The sequence below is a fragment of the Ailuropoda melanoleuca genome, chromosome 6 (genome assembly GCF_002007445.2).
Source record: "Ailuropoda melanoleuca isolate Jingjing chromosome 6, ASM200744v2, whole genome shotgun sequence".
NCBI classification, from domain to species: Eukaryota; Metazoa; Chordata; class Mammalia; order Carnivora; family Ursidae; genus Ailuropoda; species Ailuropoda melanoleuca.
This window is the reverse complement of record NC_048223.1, coordinates 79,800,186-79,819,714: the sequence shown is the minus strand read 5'-3', so window position 1 is coordinate 79,819,714 and position 19,529 is coordinate 79,800,186.

Sequence of the window (19,529 nt, the reverse complement as noted above, 5' to 3'; positions counted from 1 at the left end):
TTTTATTTATTTATTTGACAGAGATAGAGACAGCCAGCGAGAGAGGGAACACAAGCAGGGGGAGTGGGAGAGGAAGAAGCAGGCTCATAGCAGAGGAGCCTGATGTGGGGCTCGATCCCATAACGCCGGTCACGCCCTGAGCCGAAGGCAGATGCTTAACCGCTGTGCCACCCAGGTGCCCCGATATTTCAAAACATCTTAACCACATGTATAAGGTGGGTTAAGATTATTTTTAGGTTTATATGAGGACTAAAAGCCATCACACAGGTTAAGTTCCTAGCAGTGTCTGATCTGAAACATACTAGCTGAATATGGGTTCCCTTCCCTTCACTCCTCCTGGCTTTCTGACCATGTGTCTTTTCCTCCATGGCTTTTCTTCTCTTACCCTTTGCCTACCTTTGCTTGAAGATCTAGCACTTCTCCCTGGACAGCCACAGACATTTCACACTCCTCTTGCCCAGAACTGCAGTTGGTGTTATCTCCCCACATTTCTCTTTCTTCTTGAATGTCTTAAGTCAGAAATAGCACAACATTCCCCCCCCAATGCCTAAGGGGGAATTCTTAGCACCAATCTCGATGTCTTCTTTCTGTGCCAACACCCGATATATCTAACCAGCTCCCAGCCAATGAGTATTTCTCCATTTTGACCCTCCCATCGATTCTCACAGCTGCCGGCATAGCTGGGGTCCTCAAAATATCATACCTCACATTTTCTGCTCCGAACAGGCCCCCCACCTTCCTGCTTTAGGCTATCCTCTGATAATACTCTACTTCTAATACTTAGCTGTGATTATGTCACCACCGCCCCCCAAGCTTGAATATTGACAATGGTGTATCACTCTCAACAGGTGATGACGTTGAAAGTCCTCGAGTTTCTTGTGCAAATCTGCACGTCCATCTTTACTCCTCCCTTCTTTCCTTTCTCTTCTGGCCTTCACACACATCTCAAATCAGCGCTCAGCGGTGATCTTATAAAAGTAAACTTAGTTTATTAAGTAAGTAAGCTTAGTTGACATGGCACAAGAACTTAATTACTACTAAAAATTTAGGTTTGTATATAGATATAATTCTATAAATATAATTATATAACTACATTAAATATATTATGTAAACATAACTATATATATACTATATTGTATACATAAGTTATGTTAGATATAATATAGTATATATACACATACGCTATGCATATAATATAGTGTATATATGGTACATATATTATGTATAGGATATAATGGATATATAGTATATATATAATTGCTTTTAAGAGACCTCAATCCTTTCATTTCCCCACTTGAGCAGACCTCTTCTACTTGGCAACGGAAATAAAAAATTACTATAAATACAAACTCTTTTAACTTATTTTCTTATAAGTTACTTTCTTATATATATAATATTATCTATAATATATTATATTGAATATATGTAATATAATTGGATAATATATATGACATATATGATAAATTGTCTAGCAGAGACTTTCTATCACAGAGTCACGTTCATAGCAGATGAAAAAGAAGGAATAAAGAAAAACAAGGAAAAGCTAACCTCAGTATCCTATCCATACCATCATGATTTTTATTGCATAGTCCAGTCCTCGGGGTAGAGAAGATCCTCAGCAAAAATCAGTGTGCTCTTGGAGGCCTTGCCGCGGCTCTCCTCTCTGCCTTGCTGGGAGCCCCTACTGGGTGGAGATCACGTGACACCCTCCCTTAAGCACACCGCTGCTGGGAATGTCCCTTTCCACCTGAACCGCAGTGTTTTGCACCACAATGTTCATTTTTCAAGCTCAACTTAAATATCAACTCCTCCTTTGTTGACATTATGGTTCATTTCTCCCTTCCCAGGGAAATGAGTTGTTTTTTGTGCTTCCACACCGTTTGGTGAGTGCGGATCCAAGTGCTTTAGCTCTACGGATTTGTTATTTGGTTTACATATTATATCCTATTCTCCCATTGCAAGGTGAGCCCCTCAAAAAGCCTATTTTCTTTTGATTTTAGCATCAGTATGCATAGCAGATACTGAATTTTTGTTTGGTTTCGTTGGGTGGAGAACTTGAAGGCCTGAAGATTAAGAACTGTTAACCTAACCAAACACATCGAGCAGGTGTGCCTGGGTTTTATTTTTAAGCAACAACACGATCTAGGATTTTAGAATCCTCTTTACCTAGTAATACTTCCTTCCTCCTGTTGGCTCATCTGAAACAGACACAGAGAAAATCCAGGTCCTTGTTCCCCAGGAGTCTTGAGGGGACAGCAGGCTGTAAATCCATGGATTTCTTGTCTCCAAAAACTCAAACACTCCAATGAACAAAAATGCATTTGAAGATCCTCAGACCAAACCAAAGCAAGTAGCAGGACTACGGGAGATTAGTCACAGAAGGTCAAGGAAATCTTTTCCTCTTGGCACACAGAATTTTGGAACATAGTGGAATATCCATTCTGCAACCCTTCCCAAACATACCCATTTGATTGCAGTGCATCTTTGAGACACATTTGTTCCTTTTTCCAATGAATGATTGAAACATATGGTCCAATTTTTGAAGATAAACACATTTCCCTACCTGTTTGCACAGCGTTCTGCAAGGACAAAGACAAACTCTTCTCATTGGCAAATTTCCTACTTCTAGCTGGAGTTTATCTTGTTGCTTCACTGTAAACATTTGGTTTCCATTTATGTCCCTCTAGGTGGAAAAAAAAGGACACTCCAGAAATTTTGGGGATCAATTTTTCAAGTAGTTTGCTCTGACTCAGCTAAAAAATTAGTTTGACATCCCTGAGGTATCCTAGCCCCCCAAAGCTCTATCCACAGTCCAGCTGGTCTTACTCCCCAAATGTGGAAGCTAATCATTGAAACCATATCCCCCCGATTTAATATCTTTTAATGGACAGCTGAAAGCTTGGCCATCACATCACACCTGCCATAGTGTCAATCAGTTGGAGGAAAAAAAAACCATTTTGATGTCAATCAAGAAATCCTTGGGGATGTTGTAACCTGTTATGATGCATTACCCTTTGACCCCTGTGACTCGAAGTCTCTAGCATCAAAGAGTACGTGGCAGAAATAATTAGAAGCTAATCTTAATTGTGCTCACATACAAATGAAGCATTTAGCTCTGGAGTGTTTATACTGTCTGGACAAGAAGGCTGGGGGGGTCCATCTTCCTGGTGCCACCATCCGTATAGCCATTAATCAGAAGTAGTGGGTTGAGATTCAAAGCTATTGCCCTAACACTGCAGATATTTAACACCAATGTGATTACTATTATCCTGTATTAATGTCCTGCCACAAGTGTTAACAAGGCCAGTAGAGCAAACTGACTAATTTTCAATGCCCTTAGCACCCTGTGGTGAAAGAGATGGATTTTCCAGGAAACAACCATTGTGGAAACAGCGATATATAGGGCCGAGGCTGGCCTTACACATTTTAGTGGTTACAAAAATGTCTCCCCCCACCCCTCGTGAGTTACAGCTCACAAAGGTACGACACTGAATCACCTTATCTCTCCCAGTAACTGTTCTGTTGTGCCTGGCTCAGGGGCATTCATCTGAATGACACCGACCTCAAAATCGGAATTTGGGCTCTAAATCTTGAGCGTGTGATATTTTTCTTTATGGGCCAGATTTCAGAGAGCCCGGAAGAAGAGAGAGAATCACCAGCACACACCTGACTTCCACTTGTTCACAACTCATCTTGGCCATGCAGCATCCTGTCCTTAGAATGACCTTACAGGAAAGGAGAGCTAAAGGGAATAGCTAAGAGAATGAGAATGGCCGGGGAGTAAATAACACAACAGGGAGGCAGACAGGGGCCGTGGTGCCCTGGCTGAACCAGAATAAAACAAATTCATTATCCTGTAAATTGCTCACTCTACACGGGAGCCTATTATGAGGAGTTTGTGAGGACTGGAGAAGGGGGTGGATTCCTACTATATCCAAGCTCATCGATCACTCCCAAATCCCCAGAGACAAAGAAATCTAGCTCCTGATGGATGGCTCGTGGTTGTAGGGCGCAAGTGGAGAGTAGGTAAATTAAGGTCCCAGATAACCCTATTTATGGCGTGAAGAACATTACAGGTCTTTCTGCTGCATTTGGGCTGTGAATGCTTGTAGGTAATTTGCCATCCTGAGGGCCCAGGACAGGGCCACGCAGAGTGTCTCAGCGCTCAGTATATTTCTGTTGACTTCAAGAGGGCCGTCATGAAGTGTTAAGGCACTTTGCACGTAGTAAGCACTCAGTAAATATTGGTGATTCAGTGACTACACAATAACCTCGTCCATTTAAGCGTCCCGCCCCTCTGTGGTTGTATAATCCGATCCCAAGATGGATGAGGCTTCTCATCCTCACATCGTTGCTTTAGTCATTCATTCATTCATTCACTCATTCAGTGAATAATTGACAAAGGCTAGGTCTTACCAATCACATGTTCTGGAATGTGGTAAAAGCTTTGGCACCAGATGGATCTGTGCTCAAATCCTGGCTCTGTGATATTGAGTAGTTCCTTACTGTCTCTGAGCTTGTTTCTTCATCTTTAAAGTGAGTACAAAAATGGTGCTTCTCTTGGGTTATTGTGAGGATTAGAAGAGCCTGTGTAGTGAGATATTTAGGACACAGCTGAACCCATGGTTAGCTCCTCAAATATAGTGTCTTAAAGACCTTGCCTAACTCCGGGCATCGCTCTCACCCCCTACCCTGTCTTACACAGTTCTTGTTAATATTGTCTTCCCCTGAATTTAGTTAGTTCTCATTATCTGCTTTGTCAAGTTTAGCTCTTGACTTTTGCATTTACATGTTGGTCCTTCTTTGATGGCCTATTATTCCGTGAATCCCTACCTTTGGCTTTTCCCATGGAGAAATATAACTGCAAAAGAGCCCAGGTTGTGACCAAATCGGGAGCTGGGGCCTGAGACCAGGCGAAGGTCAGTGCAGGGAAGAGCTCCCCCTCACACGGTGAATGAAGAGCATCCTTGCGGGGAATAGCAGGCTGGGGCTCAGAAAGGACAGGGACTGATGAGCGTCTGATGACTACCCCAAAGAGAGCTGGCTATATTCTGTAGTGCAGGGACTGCCCTAGAGCACGGGGATTCCACAGGGTAAAGTTGGGGAGGATAGTGGTCCGCAAGACCTGGATGAGGAAACAGAACACTTGCCATATGAACTATTGCTGGGGCCATCGGTAGTCATGTTTGCCCTATTTCTTCATCTCTAGCTTTTAATTTCAGTCCCACTGGCAGGAAGAGAGTGTCCTGAGCCCCTTGGCACCGTCCATTCATAGGATGGGATCCAAGAATATAATTCTTAAAAATAGACTGCTAAGTAACAAAGAGATGAGAAAGAGGCTGTTACAGCCTCTGAATTTCAATGTTTCTGCTTTTCAGGTGGAATTCTTCTCTCTCCAAAACTGTGAGCCAAGTTTTATGAATGTGTGCGTATGGGTATTGTTTTTCTCTGAGGAGAGGGTCATCAGATTTCATCCGATTCTCAAACAAGACTGCAAATTGTCCCTGCCCTGATTTGTTCGGAGGAATGAAGTGGGGTGGTCTATGCCTCTTGGACACCCATCAAACATTCTCATGTCTCCTCACTGGGGACAGCAGAAGGACAGAGAATACAGGGCCAGCCCCCTCCAACCTCACTTGTGTGAAAGCAGTCTTGACTTATTTTTCATGTAGAAATAGTTTTATTCTAAAAAAAAAGAAATAGTTTTATTCTATAAAAAATATGTAAAACTCGTCAGGGAAAGTGAAGAGTAGGATTGTCTGGCTGAAGCGGGTCCTTCAGTTTTTGTATCCACCTTTGCATCCACGGTAGCCAGACATTACGCAAGTGGTGTGCGATGTCTCCCCAGCGTCTGTAGCTTCAGCCCTGGACGGCCACCACACCACACACCTTATAATTTATTGATTTCTCAACTGATCACTTCTTTTCTCATTTTCCTGTTCCCATTCTTACTATATCCATTTTTTCCCATTTATTTAATTTCTGACAAGAGCCATCTTGACTCTTGTCAAGGGTGTTTCTCTACACCAGCTACGTGGTCCCAGATCTCCTTTGGTAACACTTTTCCAATTTGGTCCAGCTCCCAATCTCTCCAGGCCTGACTCTTAGGAGGGGGTACTGGGCTCACTTGGGTGCTGGGTCCTATCTACCCATGTTTTAGAAAATATATCCAGTGCATAAATATAAGCCCTTACACTCCACACTCTTTCATCACGTCTTCTGAAACCCAGAGGACATTCAATTCAGTGTCATTCCAAACATTAACTCACCACTGCAGCCTATTACATTGCACAGCTGCCTGTAATGTTCAATTCCTCAAATATGAATAATACAGAAAATGAAAAAGAAACTTTTATTCACAATAAGAGAAAAATAGTCAAATATACTGTGGTGTATCCACTCAGTGTAATGGTACATGGACAATCTAACTGATACTTATGAAAAATGTTTATGATTAAACCCTAAATGAGAAAAGTAAAACCCAATTATACAAAAACTTTCTGATAAGTGATGAATAAAAGGCAAATTATTTGAGATGTTGCAGGTCTTTATGATTCTTCTGGTTACTTCTGATGGTTACAAGGTGGCTGCTGTTGCTCTAGCCATCAAGTCTACATTACAGCAGAAACAAAGGGACAGGAATAAGGAGGAAAGGGTATTGCCTCAATCAACAAAGCAAAGCTTTCCTGGAAACCCCACGACATAGTTCTGCTTGTGTCCCATTGGCCAGCACTTTCACCCATGACCAGTCCTGCCTGGCCAGTGGGATAAAAAGAAAAGGAGGTTAGAAATGGGTATGAGGTCAGCCAGTCAACAAGTTCCCTGAATGGTAACTGAAGAGTCTCCCTGTCTACCTTCCAAGCTTGAAATAGTCTATCACAGTGACCACTGTGGCCAGAATATAAAGACAAATATCCTTCTTTTTGTTCATTTGTTGTTCATTTGTTGTTCATTTGTTGTTCATTTGTTCCTTCCTTCCTTCCTTCCTTCCTTCCTTCCTTCCTTCCTTCCTTCTTTTCTTCCTTCTTTCCTTCCTTCCCTCCATCCAAGCCTACCTGCCAGATACTTCTATAGACACTGGCACCACAGCAGTGAGCAAGGTATACTTAGGCCTCACTCTCAGACAGCTTACCATATAGTCAGAAAAATATTTGCTTGCATTGCATGTTTGCTTCTCCAGCTACTGGGTGGATTGGTGTGGGGGCACATGACAGGAACAACAAGTCTAGAGTGGGGCGTGTGTATGGACCTACATCAGAGAAGTCTGGGGTTAGAGGGAGTTACCCAGGTGGAGAGACTTGAATAGCTTGAGAGGGGATTTTTCAAGTTCAGCCTGGCGGATGCTGAGGAGCTGAGAACATCATAGAGAGGGGCGGTACAAAAGAGCTGGCTGTAGGAAAAACTGGAGAGGGATGCAAAGGCCAAGTCCTAGAAGGTCTTCTCAGAAGAGTGAAGAAGTTCCGACTTTCAGGAGTGAGCATTGGGATGCTGCTTTCACAGGAACGCATGCATAGATGTTGCTTTTAGAAAGACCTTGATGGCTTCAGTGTAGAGAATGGGAGGCACCACGATGGAGACCTGGGGAAAATCAGGGACTGTGGCAGCTGTCAAAGCAGACGATCATGACTTGAACCAGCAGAGTGGCAAAGCATGGGGAGAAGTGGCGGGAGTATCTATGAAGTCATGGGCCAGTAGAGGGAGAGAGAAGTGTGTGGCTTCTAAGTGACTTCATACTCAAGAGGTTTTGTTTCCACCATCTTCATAAAGGGGAGGAAAGTAGAAGTTACCTGCAAGCCTGGCATAGTGATTGCGTAGCTGTGAATGTATACATGCGTATATGATAGTAATAAATACTAGTCCTTTATGGAAAGGGTTCAACAGCACATGGCACAAGCTATGTCAGAATCGTCTGCCTCTGCAAAGTAAAAGAAAATACCACTTCAGTGGCTTACACAGCTTGGACCTATTTTCCTTACAGAGAGAGGTGGTTGGTTCAAAAATGTCAGAGCAGGTACCACTTTTGGAGTTGTCCTCATTGTCACAAGATGGCTGCTAAAGCTCCATCCATTATGCAGTCAAGGCAATGGAAAGATGAAGTGGGAAAAGCTGTGCCAGCATTATGTGTCCTTATATGAAGAAAGGGAAATATTTTATGAAAGACATTTCCCAGAAGACTTTTGTTTATTCCTCATGGACACTGTCTACCCCTAGCTGCATGGAAAACTGGTCGGCAAATAATGGTCTTCAGGACACCATAGAAAGAGTAAGAAGGGAAGAAGGGCACTGGGAATGGCTGTTCAGCAGCCAATCAACAGTGATTTGCCACCAATGCATTATAAGCCTGGGTTATAGGGGAAGCTGTGGAGGCAAGCTTGTAGCAGAGGTCAGTCACAGTCATGAATTTTATGAAAGGTTTGCTAGGAAGCTACATTTAAGAAAATATATATGGTGACTATGATTCCCCCGACAGCACAACTGAGTGATTTGCAATATACTTGCATTTCATGGCCATCGTTCCAAGTGCTGTCACTCGCTTGCATGTCAGACACTCGAGTTGTTTCAAAATCACCAGGCTGGCCCACTATTAAATTACACACACATGCACGCACACAGACCCTTTAGGAGCCCCCAGTGTATGATGAGAAGTGTGCTTGCTCTTTTGATGGCTGTGGCATCAACACTATTGATTTGTTGGGGTTGGAACTCCGAGGGGATTAAAACTACCCTCTGCCCCAGGTCTCTTGCCAGAGGTCTGGAGTCTAAATTCCTGTAAAGCAGTTTTGCACCTCTGGTATCATTTGATTCTCATGGCAATCTTGCAAAACCGGTTGTGCTCACTCTTTTAGAGAGAACCGACCCCTCCGAAATGAAATGATTTGCTTATGACCTGCTAGTAGAGCATGGGGATCATTAGCCCTGCTTCAAAGGAAGACTTTCTGGGTTTAAATCTTCAGGCTTTATAATGCTTGATGACTCCAAAGCGTTTCAGGGTAGAAGCAAAGAGGACCACTGAGGAATGAAGGAAGACCAGCCTTAATAGGCTGAGCTATAATTGTAGTTTAGGAAAATCTGGAAAAATATCCCATTTATGTCTGTGCTAACCAAACACTTGAAAACTTAGTCACATAAAACACCAACTATTTTGCTCATGGATTCTGTAGCAATCGCAGTGTGGAGGGATGATACCTAGAGCCTCAGAAAGGAAGAGTTAAATGTCTGTGAGTTAGTCCGTGGCCAGAGGCTGGATTCATGTGAGGACTCTCACTCACATGTACGGCTCCTGGGCTGGGATGACTCCAAGACTAGGTTCCAAAGGGACTATTAACTTAAAAACCTATCCATGGCTTCTCCATGCGGCTTGGGCTTCCTGACAACATGGCAACTTCAGGGTAAACTGACTTTCTATATGACAGCTTGGAATTCTAAGAGACTGTCTTCCAGTGAACAAAAGCTGAATGGCCTTTTATGGTCTAGCCTTGAAAGTCATATAGTGTCACTTTTGTCAAACTCTATTGTTCAAAGCAGTCTCGAATCCCCCCAGCTTCAAGAGGAAGGGATCGCTCTTGATGAAAAGCATGTCAGAGGATTTGCAGCCGTCTTTGAAAACCAATGGAGAAGTCAATCCATATTGGTCACTTTTATTTTGAATTGATATTGAGTTGGAGATATATTTTAAACTCTCTTCACGGAGCTTTTAATCTCTAAATGTATTTCTTTGGCCATAATACCAACACTAATGAGCTGTGTGACCATAGGGATCTTACTTAGTTTCTCTGAATCCTACTTCCCATGTCTTTAAAATACTTATATCACCTCTCTGGGCTTCTGTGGGAAAAGAACGAGACAAAGTATGCGAAGTGCTAACCAGAGACTTATTCCACATTTACTCAACACAGACATCTAGCACTTTCTGTGTGCCAAGCTCTGCTCTAAGTGTTTCACAAAGATTACCTCATTTAATCCTCATGTACCCCTATGACATGGACACTGTAATTATCTCTGTTTTAAGGATGAGAAAACTGAAGGGCAGAGAGGCATGACTTGTTCATGGCCATAAATCATGTAAGCGGCTGACCTGGACTTGAACCAAGTCATCTGGCTCTTGAGTCCATACTCTCAACCTCTCCGATGTGCTGCCTTTCGGGAAATACTAAGGATGTGAATATGTCCTTTCCTGTATAATTTCTTGAGCATCCACAAGTAGCGGTGTGAATCCCGGATTCTGACTGGTGCGAAGATCTGTTTATCTAGACAGTGACTGTGGTCCAAGTCCAGCCCCTCCCATTCATTGTGTGTTACCCAGGGTTGCTTTCCCGCTATCCTAGCAGAAATGAACTGTTGTGACAGAGACTGCCTGGCCTGCAATGCTGAACGTATTTATTATCTGGCCCTTTACAGAAAAGTTTGCCAAGCCCTGCTCTAGACGTCACCTGCAACAACACTTTGTCCTGGATTTCTTGCAATTTCGCATGTGCTGAGCCTTTGCCCTGATTAATTCCTTCATTTAACAAGTTGTATGGAGTATCTAATGTATGGCAGCCATTGTGGTAGACCCGGGAGAACTTTGGTGAATCCTAAGAGAGATGGTCTTTGTCCCCAGAGAGTTTATGTTCTGGTTGAGGGAAATAAAAAAATGAAACAGTACACAAAACCCCAAATGATTATAGATTATCATGATTGCTAAGGAAGAAATAAACGGGTAACAAGTAAATAAAGTTAGAGGGTAGATTTCATATATATAGGAGTCATTTTAGTTGGCAACTCTATTACCGTGGCTAAAAGCATTCTAATAAGAAGGCATATGAAGAGGAGAAAGTATGAAACAGCTGTGTCTGAGCAAGGAATAGAAAGCTTTCTAGAAAATGTGGAAGAGTGGCTGCTGGGTGCGGAACGCCCACCTCCGGATGTCACGGTGAATTGAAAGTGAACCTGGGCAGCCTGACGGGACAATTTTTTCCTTCTGCAATGTGAAGTAGCTTGGATGCAGACGTGGGGAAAGCAGAGAGTGGGTTCAACAAAAGTTGAGGTTTTAGAGGATAGCAATAAATGGAAATAAGGTGAGAGACAAAAGGACACATTTATCCTGGAGACTAATTTTTTTGGAGTTTGCTCATTGTATTAAAACGATGCATGTGAATGCTTCTAGATGGAGCACAATCCATTTGGTTCACCACATCCCTGCACATTCTTGCTGTGTTGTGTCTTGCCAGTTTCAATTATTAATGTTTCCTGCCTCACTGTGTAAGCTTTTGAGATCCCAAGCACTGAATTGTCATAGATGACAGATTCTTACCTGCATAAAGAGAGCGTGGAAATGGAACTAAGGGATTATGCGAGAGTGGTAGGATTAATTCATTGGAGAATGAAGTTTTGATGAGGTCAGACGAGAACTAAGGGACTATTAAAGTAAGAACTAAGGACTATTAAAGTAAGGAAGTTTCCTTAAGAATGAAATATTAGAAATCAAGAATTTAAAGGTAGTAGACTAATGTTTGCAGGTTAGAGAGTGTGACACAGGTAGCTGATGTATGTATATGATAAAGCTGGTACCTCAAATCAATGGGGCCAAGATGGACTTTTGATAAATGGCACTGGGACAGCTGGGTAGCCAACTAGAAAAAGGTCAAATTAGGTCCATACCTTGCACCATTCACAAGAATGTTTAATACCCAAAGAGTTTATTTGTATCAGATATTTAGACCCAAAGAATTTCTATATTAGGTTAGCTTCTGTGTAAAATGTAAGAGAAAATAACAAAATATACACACGAAGCATGGGGAAACTCGGAAAGAATAAATAAGAAACTTGTTGACAGCATAAAGAATAAAATAAGAATTCACTAGCCCATACTATTATTAATAGTTAATTGAATAAATTAAAAGATGGGAGAGAAGGGGATATTTTTCCTTACGGTTCAATTCCAGGCAATAAACATAGAAAGAATGATGGAAATAGGAAATCACCACAATAATGATCATTTCAGGTAAGTATCATCAATGAATACTAAAACTGAGATTGGGGACAAAGGTGGGATGATAAATGGATTTTTAAGCAGTCTTGAAGGAACTTCTCAGAAGACTAAAAAAAAAAAAAAAAAAGGAAAAGAAAAAGAAAAAAAGTGAGTTAACTGGTAACATCTCTTCAACAAAGTGATCCAAGTTAGTATTACCAGTTGTGGGACAAATTGACTGCTAAGAATTGGTAAAGAAGAGGTAAACGTTCTGAATTATGCACTGGGAAAGACACAACATCCCTTTTTTGTATTCTTGCCCAAAATACATAACTTCAATTGAATAGAAGAAATATCAGACAAACCCAAATCGAAGGACTGTCTATAAAACAGCTGGGTGGCCAGTACTCTTTAAATGTGTCAAGTCATGAAAGACAAACACCGAGGAGCTGTTTCAGATTAATGGTTGTTAAGGAGACATAATAATTAAATGTAATGTGTGATGCTGGGTTGGATCCTGGACCAGAAAATGGACATTAGTGAGCCAATTGATGAAATTTTTATAAGATCTATAGTCTAGATAATAATATTGTATCAACATTAATTTCTTGATTATGACAATTATATTATTGACATTTTCAGAATCTGGATAAAGTTTGTACAGGAATTCTTTGCACTGTGCAACATTTGTGTAAGTTTGAAATGATTTTAAATTGAAAGATTAAAGAAAGAAATAAATCTAATAATCGAATTTATTTTGTGTATAGTAGCATATGCTTATATATGTGCATATATACAATAACATTTTTTTCTTTTTCTTTATGTAATTATGCCAGAAACAGCCAAATCTAACCACTGGTTCCTTCATTGTTCTTTTGAAATGTAGCAGTGAGAAAAAAGAAATGAAAAGTACCCTTTGTACATTCAACTCCCTAAGCCAAATATCCTCACCTTACCCTCTATCCAGGAAAATTATTGGCCATTCATTGATTTCTGGTCCAATTTATTACTGAAATAAACATTACGCTTAATCAATGTTTCTTATAATAGTAATCTTGTTGATGTTCATTAGTCAGAAAGAAATTAGTAAAGGCTCAAGATATCACCAAAAAGCTTTTCTTAGTTTTTTGTGGGTTGAACAAGTCAAACACAGGGTTCCCTTTAAAAAGGGTTTTTCAAGCCTGTGGGAGCTTCTTCTTGACTCCTTTATCGGGGTAAATTGGAGGGTCACAATTAATCAAAGTATGTCAAATGTTTCTTCTTGGACACGGGGAATAGCTTTTGTTACATAGTTGCAAGAGGCAAAGGAATCAGCTGATGGGCTAGACTGGAAATTTCAAAAGTGTGTTTAAACAAAGTTTCACCTTCTTAAAGCGCCTGAGTCCTCTGAGCACTGGCTTTGCCCCTGCCGTAAATGATCCACACTGGAACATTCCGGCCCATCACCACAGCTTGATCAATAGTTGTGCTGCGTATAAAGTTATGTCTTACAGGATGTCAATATTAACCTTTCAAGTGTGCATCTTTTATGATTTATTCATCAATAGTCCTACTAAATATATTTTATATCAGGCGAGCAGTTATTTTTTACCAGAAAGGAAACTGACATTTCAAAGCTGACTACCTTCCACAAAACACTGTCTTCTGGAATCAGGGAGACATCTCACCTACCTGGGCTGCCACTGACCGGCCCAGTACTGATCCTCGGAAGCTGTAACACAGCTCCCCTGTAACCACTTTAAAGGGTCAGTATTTTAAACCCTCCACAGCACCTAAGATTATCCTGAGCATTGAGTAAATGCTCAATAAACGCTTCCAAATTGACTTCAGTATGAATCTAGATGTCACCAATTTTGTCATCAATTATTTCACTATTAACTGTTCAATGGCTATGCTTTTCAAATCCATTGCTACATGGCAGGGACTGACTAAAAGGTTTTCAAATTTTAAATAACTTCAGTCCTCAGACAAATCTGGAAAGGTAGATAATGCTATCCCTTTTTCTATAGATAAGAATGGGCAGAGTAACATCCCTACAGTCACCTGGCTAATAAAACAGAGAGAGCTGGTATTTGCCACCAGGAATAGCACAGAAGGGATGCTTACTCTTCATGGCGTTTGTGCCAGCACCGCCCACGGGGGAGGAGAACTTAGAATTTAGGAGCCCTTCTAAGTACTTCATGTCTGTCCTATAGTTAGAAGCAGCACGTGCTCTTAATCCCACTCTTCAAATAACCCAGTCTTCTACAGGCATTGCAGACCCGAGTAACAGTATGCAAAATCTGGAATTTTGCCTGAGGCACCAAGAGACCTGTACTAGTTTCCCGTTGAGACAGTAACAACCGATGACCGCGGTCTGGGGATGTGGACATATTTGCAGGGCAATTATTCAGCCTACCACAATACCACATATGTAAAATTTCAAAGTGAGTGGACACACCAAAATGTGAATTTTCGAAGCAAATAACAGGGCTTGTTTCATGACTCTTGAAACCCCTCAACCACTCTGAGGGCATACAATTGTGAAGAATGGATTATGAGCAGAGGATTTCTTTAGTGAGCCCTGGGCTATGTATCCTTCCCAAGGGGAAAGGAGGGAAAGCACCTCCATCCGCACTTTATGAGTTATGGGAAACCACTAGGGGAGCTGATATGCCTCTGCTGGAGTCTGACCATGGTCAGAGCATGTCTGAGGATCTCAGAGCAAAGGGCTGTTGGCTGCTTGACCTGAGCAGCGGGCCTGAGGGAGACAGAGGTCTGCATTTGAAAATAACCTTTTCACCCACCAACATAGGGTACTGAGTGTTTCCTGTGGACTGAACGCAGGCCATAAAGGACAAAGAGAGGGAATCTGGAGCCATTCAGAAATTCTGCGATTGCCAGATGGTAACTACACATACTGTGTGGAGCATTTTGTGATGTGTATAATCATGGAATCACCGTGTTGTACAGCTGAAACCACTATAGTACATGTCAACTATACTTAAATTTAATTTTTAAACTATAAATAAATAAATGGGAATAGGTATCTCTTTAAAAAAGTACCATACAAATATATGAAATTCTGCCACTGAGTAGCACCTCGAGGGGTGATAGGATTTGATCAGATAGAGATCTGTGAGGAGTTCTCCAACAAACTAGGGCCAGAGGAAGGCCTGGGGGAAGATGTACATATCTTGTGTCACAGGATTACAGTCAGCGGAGCTCCAACAATATATGTAAGGGACATTATCACTTCAAATTCCACTCTACCTTCCCTGTGAGGGAAGAAGGACTTTCTTCAGAAAAAAGTTAGTATCAGCTTGCATCACTATGTTTTATTATATATTTATAAAACAAATACATTGTTAGAATGAATGACCATATAAGATGCTCAATATCATTAGCCATGAAAGAGATGCCAAACAAGACCATTGTGAAATACTATTATATACCCATAAGAATGGGGAATATTAGAACTGAGAGTGTCGGGTGTTGGAGAGGAGGTAGAATCATTAGAATAGCTTCTATCTGGGGCTGCCCTGAAGGTCTGTGAGCGAGAGTCGGGCTGTACTTACACAGGGAAAGATTATTTGGAAAGCTTCCAAAGAACAGGTTCCACGAGATGAGAACAAAATACATGGTAAATTATTTGGAAATATCTTATAAAACCAAAGCTCCATATACACTATGCTGTACCCAGTGGAAATGAGAGCTTCAATGTTTCAGAAATCATATACAAGAATAATCATAGCAACCATATTTCATACCCCCACGTGGGAACAACCTTTGTGTCCATCAAGATTAGAATGGTAAATAACATAGGGCAAATTCAGACAACGGAATAATACACACAGTGGGGGAAAATATGCTACTGATACACAGGACCACAGGGATGAATTTAAAGACATCATAAAGTGAGTGATGTTAGACACAAAAGGGTACATAAAATATTATTTCATTTATATGAAGTTTAAAAACTGATCTGTGGACATAGAAACCAGAATAAATGGTTACCTCTAGGAACTAGTGACTGGGAGGAAATACAAGCAAGCCTCCCAGGATTCTGAAATAGCCTGTATCTTAATCTTGGTGATTGCTACTCTTATTATCCATATGTGATAATTCATCAAATTGTAAACTTAAGATTTTCCCACTTTTTGGGGTATGTGTTATACCTCAATTAAACAAAATGAAACACTACTAGTCACACAAAAAGACAGGACTATCTAACCAAACACCTAAAAGAAAAATAATAGAGAAAATAGAAACAGATCCATCGTGATTTGGGTGGCAAGGTCTTTAAAATAAATGCAATTAATTTGTTCAAGACAAGAAAGATGAAGATGGACAAAATGGATTAAGAGATGGAGAGTTTCGCTAAAGAATCAGAATCTATAAAAAAAGATCAAGTAAAATTTCTAGAATAAAAAAATACAGTATCTGGATTTAGCTTTTACCTATGACAGAGAAACTGTTACTGAACTAGCCCTCCCATTATTAATAAGTATAGAAGACACAAAGTTTATAAAGCTCTGGGCAATAGGGAGCCCAAACTGATTCCTGAAGAAGAAACATGAAGGATGCGGGCCCCATTTAAGGACAAGTGTCCTAGACGTGCGTGAGAACCACATTTAGGTTATGGTGCAGCGAGCTAAAGTCCAAACAGAGTTCAGGAAACTTGGTGAAGTGAGTTTGGGGTCACTGCAGAGTCTAAAGTCTGTTGATAGGACAGGAGAAAGAAGGAAGTTGTGTAGTGATGAGGTCCCAGAAGTAAGCGTAGGAATTCCCTGGAAGTCTGTGACTCAACCTGGGCTGTACTGCCCCGGACAAGATAAACGGGATTTCCAAAGAGCAAGTTCACCAGAGAAGAGAGTAGAACAGATAAACTAAAGGTCAAACAGCGCTAGGGAACAATGGAAATCCAGCCTGGCTGGAGCAGAAAGGGCTCCTTAACTCCTTGCTGACGTCCCTGGCATCTAACTGAGATGCCAAAAAGGCCAAACCTTAGGAATAGAAACATAGCCTAGAAAACCTACTCTAGAGCCTCCCTAACAAAGCCTAAAACCAAGCCTGATAAAGCCCCTAGAGAGGGCAGAGTTTGAAAGGTGAGTCCTTCTAAGTTCAATAACAACAACAACAAAAAACTTAAGAAAAAGTGCAGGCTTTTCACAAGTCTGCCTAAGGAAATGTAATAAACCAAGCCCACACAGATTTAAGTTGAATAACCAGAATTAAATTGTATACTTGAACACAAATCTACTTTCTCCAGAGGAATATAATAAAATCTAGAGTCTCTACAATTCATCACTAACAACATCTAGTAGAGAATGAAACCTAGTAGACATGAAAAGAAATAAGAAAGCTGTGGCCCATAGTCCAGGATAAAGAAACCATAGAGACAAAACAACCAGAAATTCTAGATGTGAAAAAAAAAAAAAGAAACTTAAGTGGAAAAAAACCCCAAAAAACAAAAACAAAAATGGACGTGCTTAACAGCAAATCAGAAACAACAATAGAAAGAAATAAAGCAGAGAGATGAGTAGAAATTATCCAAACATTAAAAGAAAGAGAAAAGAGTTGAGGAAAAGTGACAGTGCGTCGGGATTCTGTGTGACAGTATCAGCCCCAAATATGTGTAATGAAGTCTCAGATGCAGGAAATGGTGACGATGAGGGAGAAAAATATTTTGAAGGAATAACAGCCAATATTTCCCAAGTGTAGTTTAAAAAACATTTATTTTTATGAGATTTAGGAGACTCAGAAAACCCCAAGCAGGATAAAGACACACACACACGTACCCCTAAGCACAACATAGCAAAATCGTTGAGTAAAATTTCAAGGGAAATTTTGAAAGCATCAAGAGAAAGACATACTTTACGTCTTCACATACAGGGAAACACCAACATGAATTACCACTGATTTCTTAGAAACAACGAAGGCCAGAAAACCCTACAATGTCATCTTTAAAGTGTTGAAATTCAGAAACATATATACAGTGAAGATACCCTTCAAAAATGAGGATAAAATCATCGGAGAAATAAAAACTAAAGAATCTGTCAACAGAAGACCTGCACCATAAGAAATTCCAAAGGATATTCTTTAGACTGCAAGAAAATGATACCAGATAGAAATTCAAATCTACAGCAGTCTAAAAATAGTGCAATAAGTGTATCTATTACAATGCTTTTTGCAAAACAAAAATCTGGAATCATGCTAAATGTCCAACAAAAGAGGTCATTTAATTTCATTGTGAATCTATTTAAGAAAAACCATAAAGGCATTGCAAATGAAATTAAAGATCTAAATGATGTAAGAAAATGTTCATGATGTATTATATTTTTTGTTTTTTTAATCCAATAATTTCTGAGAAAATTGTGGGAAATCTTCCACTATGATTGTATGTGCATATGTTGTTGTATATGTATATGTTCATGTCACCTTGAGTAATTGCTGCTTATCTCTGTAGGTTTTTCTGTTTGTTTGTTTTAAGAGAGCACGTGCACAGGCAGGAGAGTGGGCAGAGGGAGAGGGAGAGAGAGATTAAGCAGGCTCCGCGCTCAGCACAGCTGTGGGGCTTGATCACACAACCCTGAGATCATGACCTGAGCCAAAATCAAGAGTCAGACACTCAACTCACTGAGCCACCCAGGCACCTCTCTTTATAGTTTTTTGTATTTCTAATCATACTTTTTAGGTGAAATTATATAGTTATTGATATTGACAAACCTACACTAGTTTTCTTTTGTTGACGTTTTTCTGATTAATCTTTTCCCCAAATAGTTGTATTACACTTTTCTGTGTCATTTTTTTATAGCATTAGCTTAACATTGAGTAGTTCTTTGCATTCAATCACATAGTCATTATTTTTAAATAAGTACGTTTAGTCTGTCTCTACTTGTCTTGACTCTGGGGTATTTGCCTTTAGTTTGCTTTCTCATCTTGTCTTTCTTTTTCCTGTCTCTTTCTCCTTGCATCTTCTTTACATTGTTCCCTACCTCTGTTCATCCTTCTTTCCTCACTGAAAATTATAGATTATTTAAAAATTATAATTATGTATGTTTGCTTTTAACATTTTAAGCATGGAAATACAATGACAGTTATCTCTTGAATATGAAAGCAAATAATTGTGTTTTCACTATTCATTGCCATGTTCACCTACCCACCTCTTCCCAAACTCTCTGCTCAACCTAATGGAACCCATAAATACAGAAAGAAAAACTCAACACAGTTTAAAGTATCTATATCAATCAGGCTATTTTTTCTAACCACAGGAAAATACAGTTGGAAATAAAAAAAAAGAAAAGATAATTAAGAACATACATAAGGTTGGAGCTGAGCATTCCTGTCTTTAATTAACACTTGAATTAGAGAAATAACTTATGACACATTTAGAAACCCAGTAGGAATATTGGCTGTAAAGGGTGTGAGGTGCAGCTAAAGCATTACTCAGAGGTAAAGATATGTGCATATAAGAAGATATGTTAACATAAAAAGACACTGAATATAAGAGAGGTAATCCTGCCACTTCATAAAAAAAAAAAGACAAAATGAAGCAAATTATGAGTGTATGTCAAAGTAAGTGAAATGAAAACCAAAA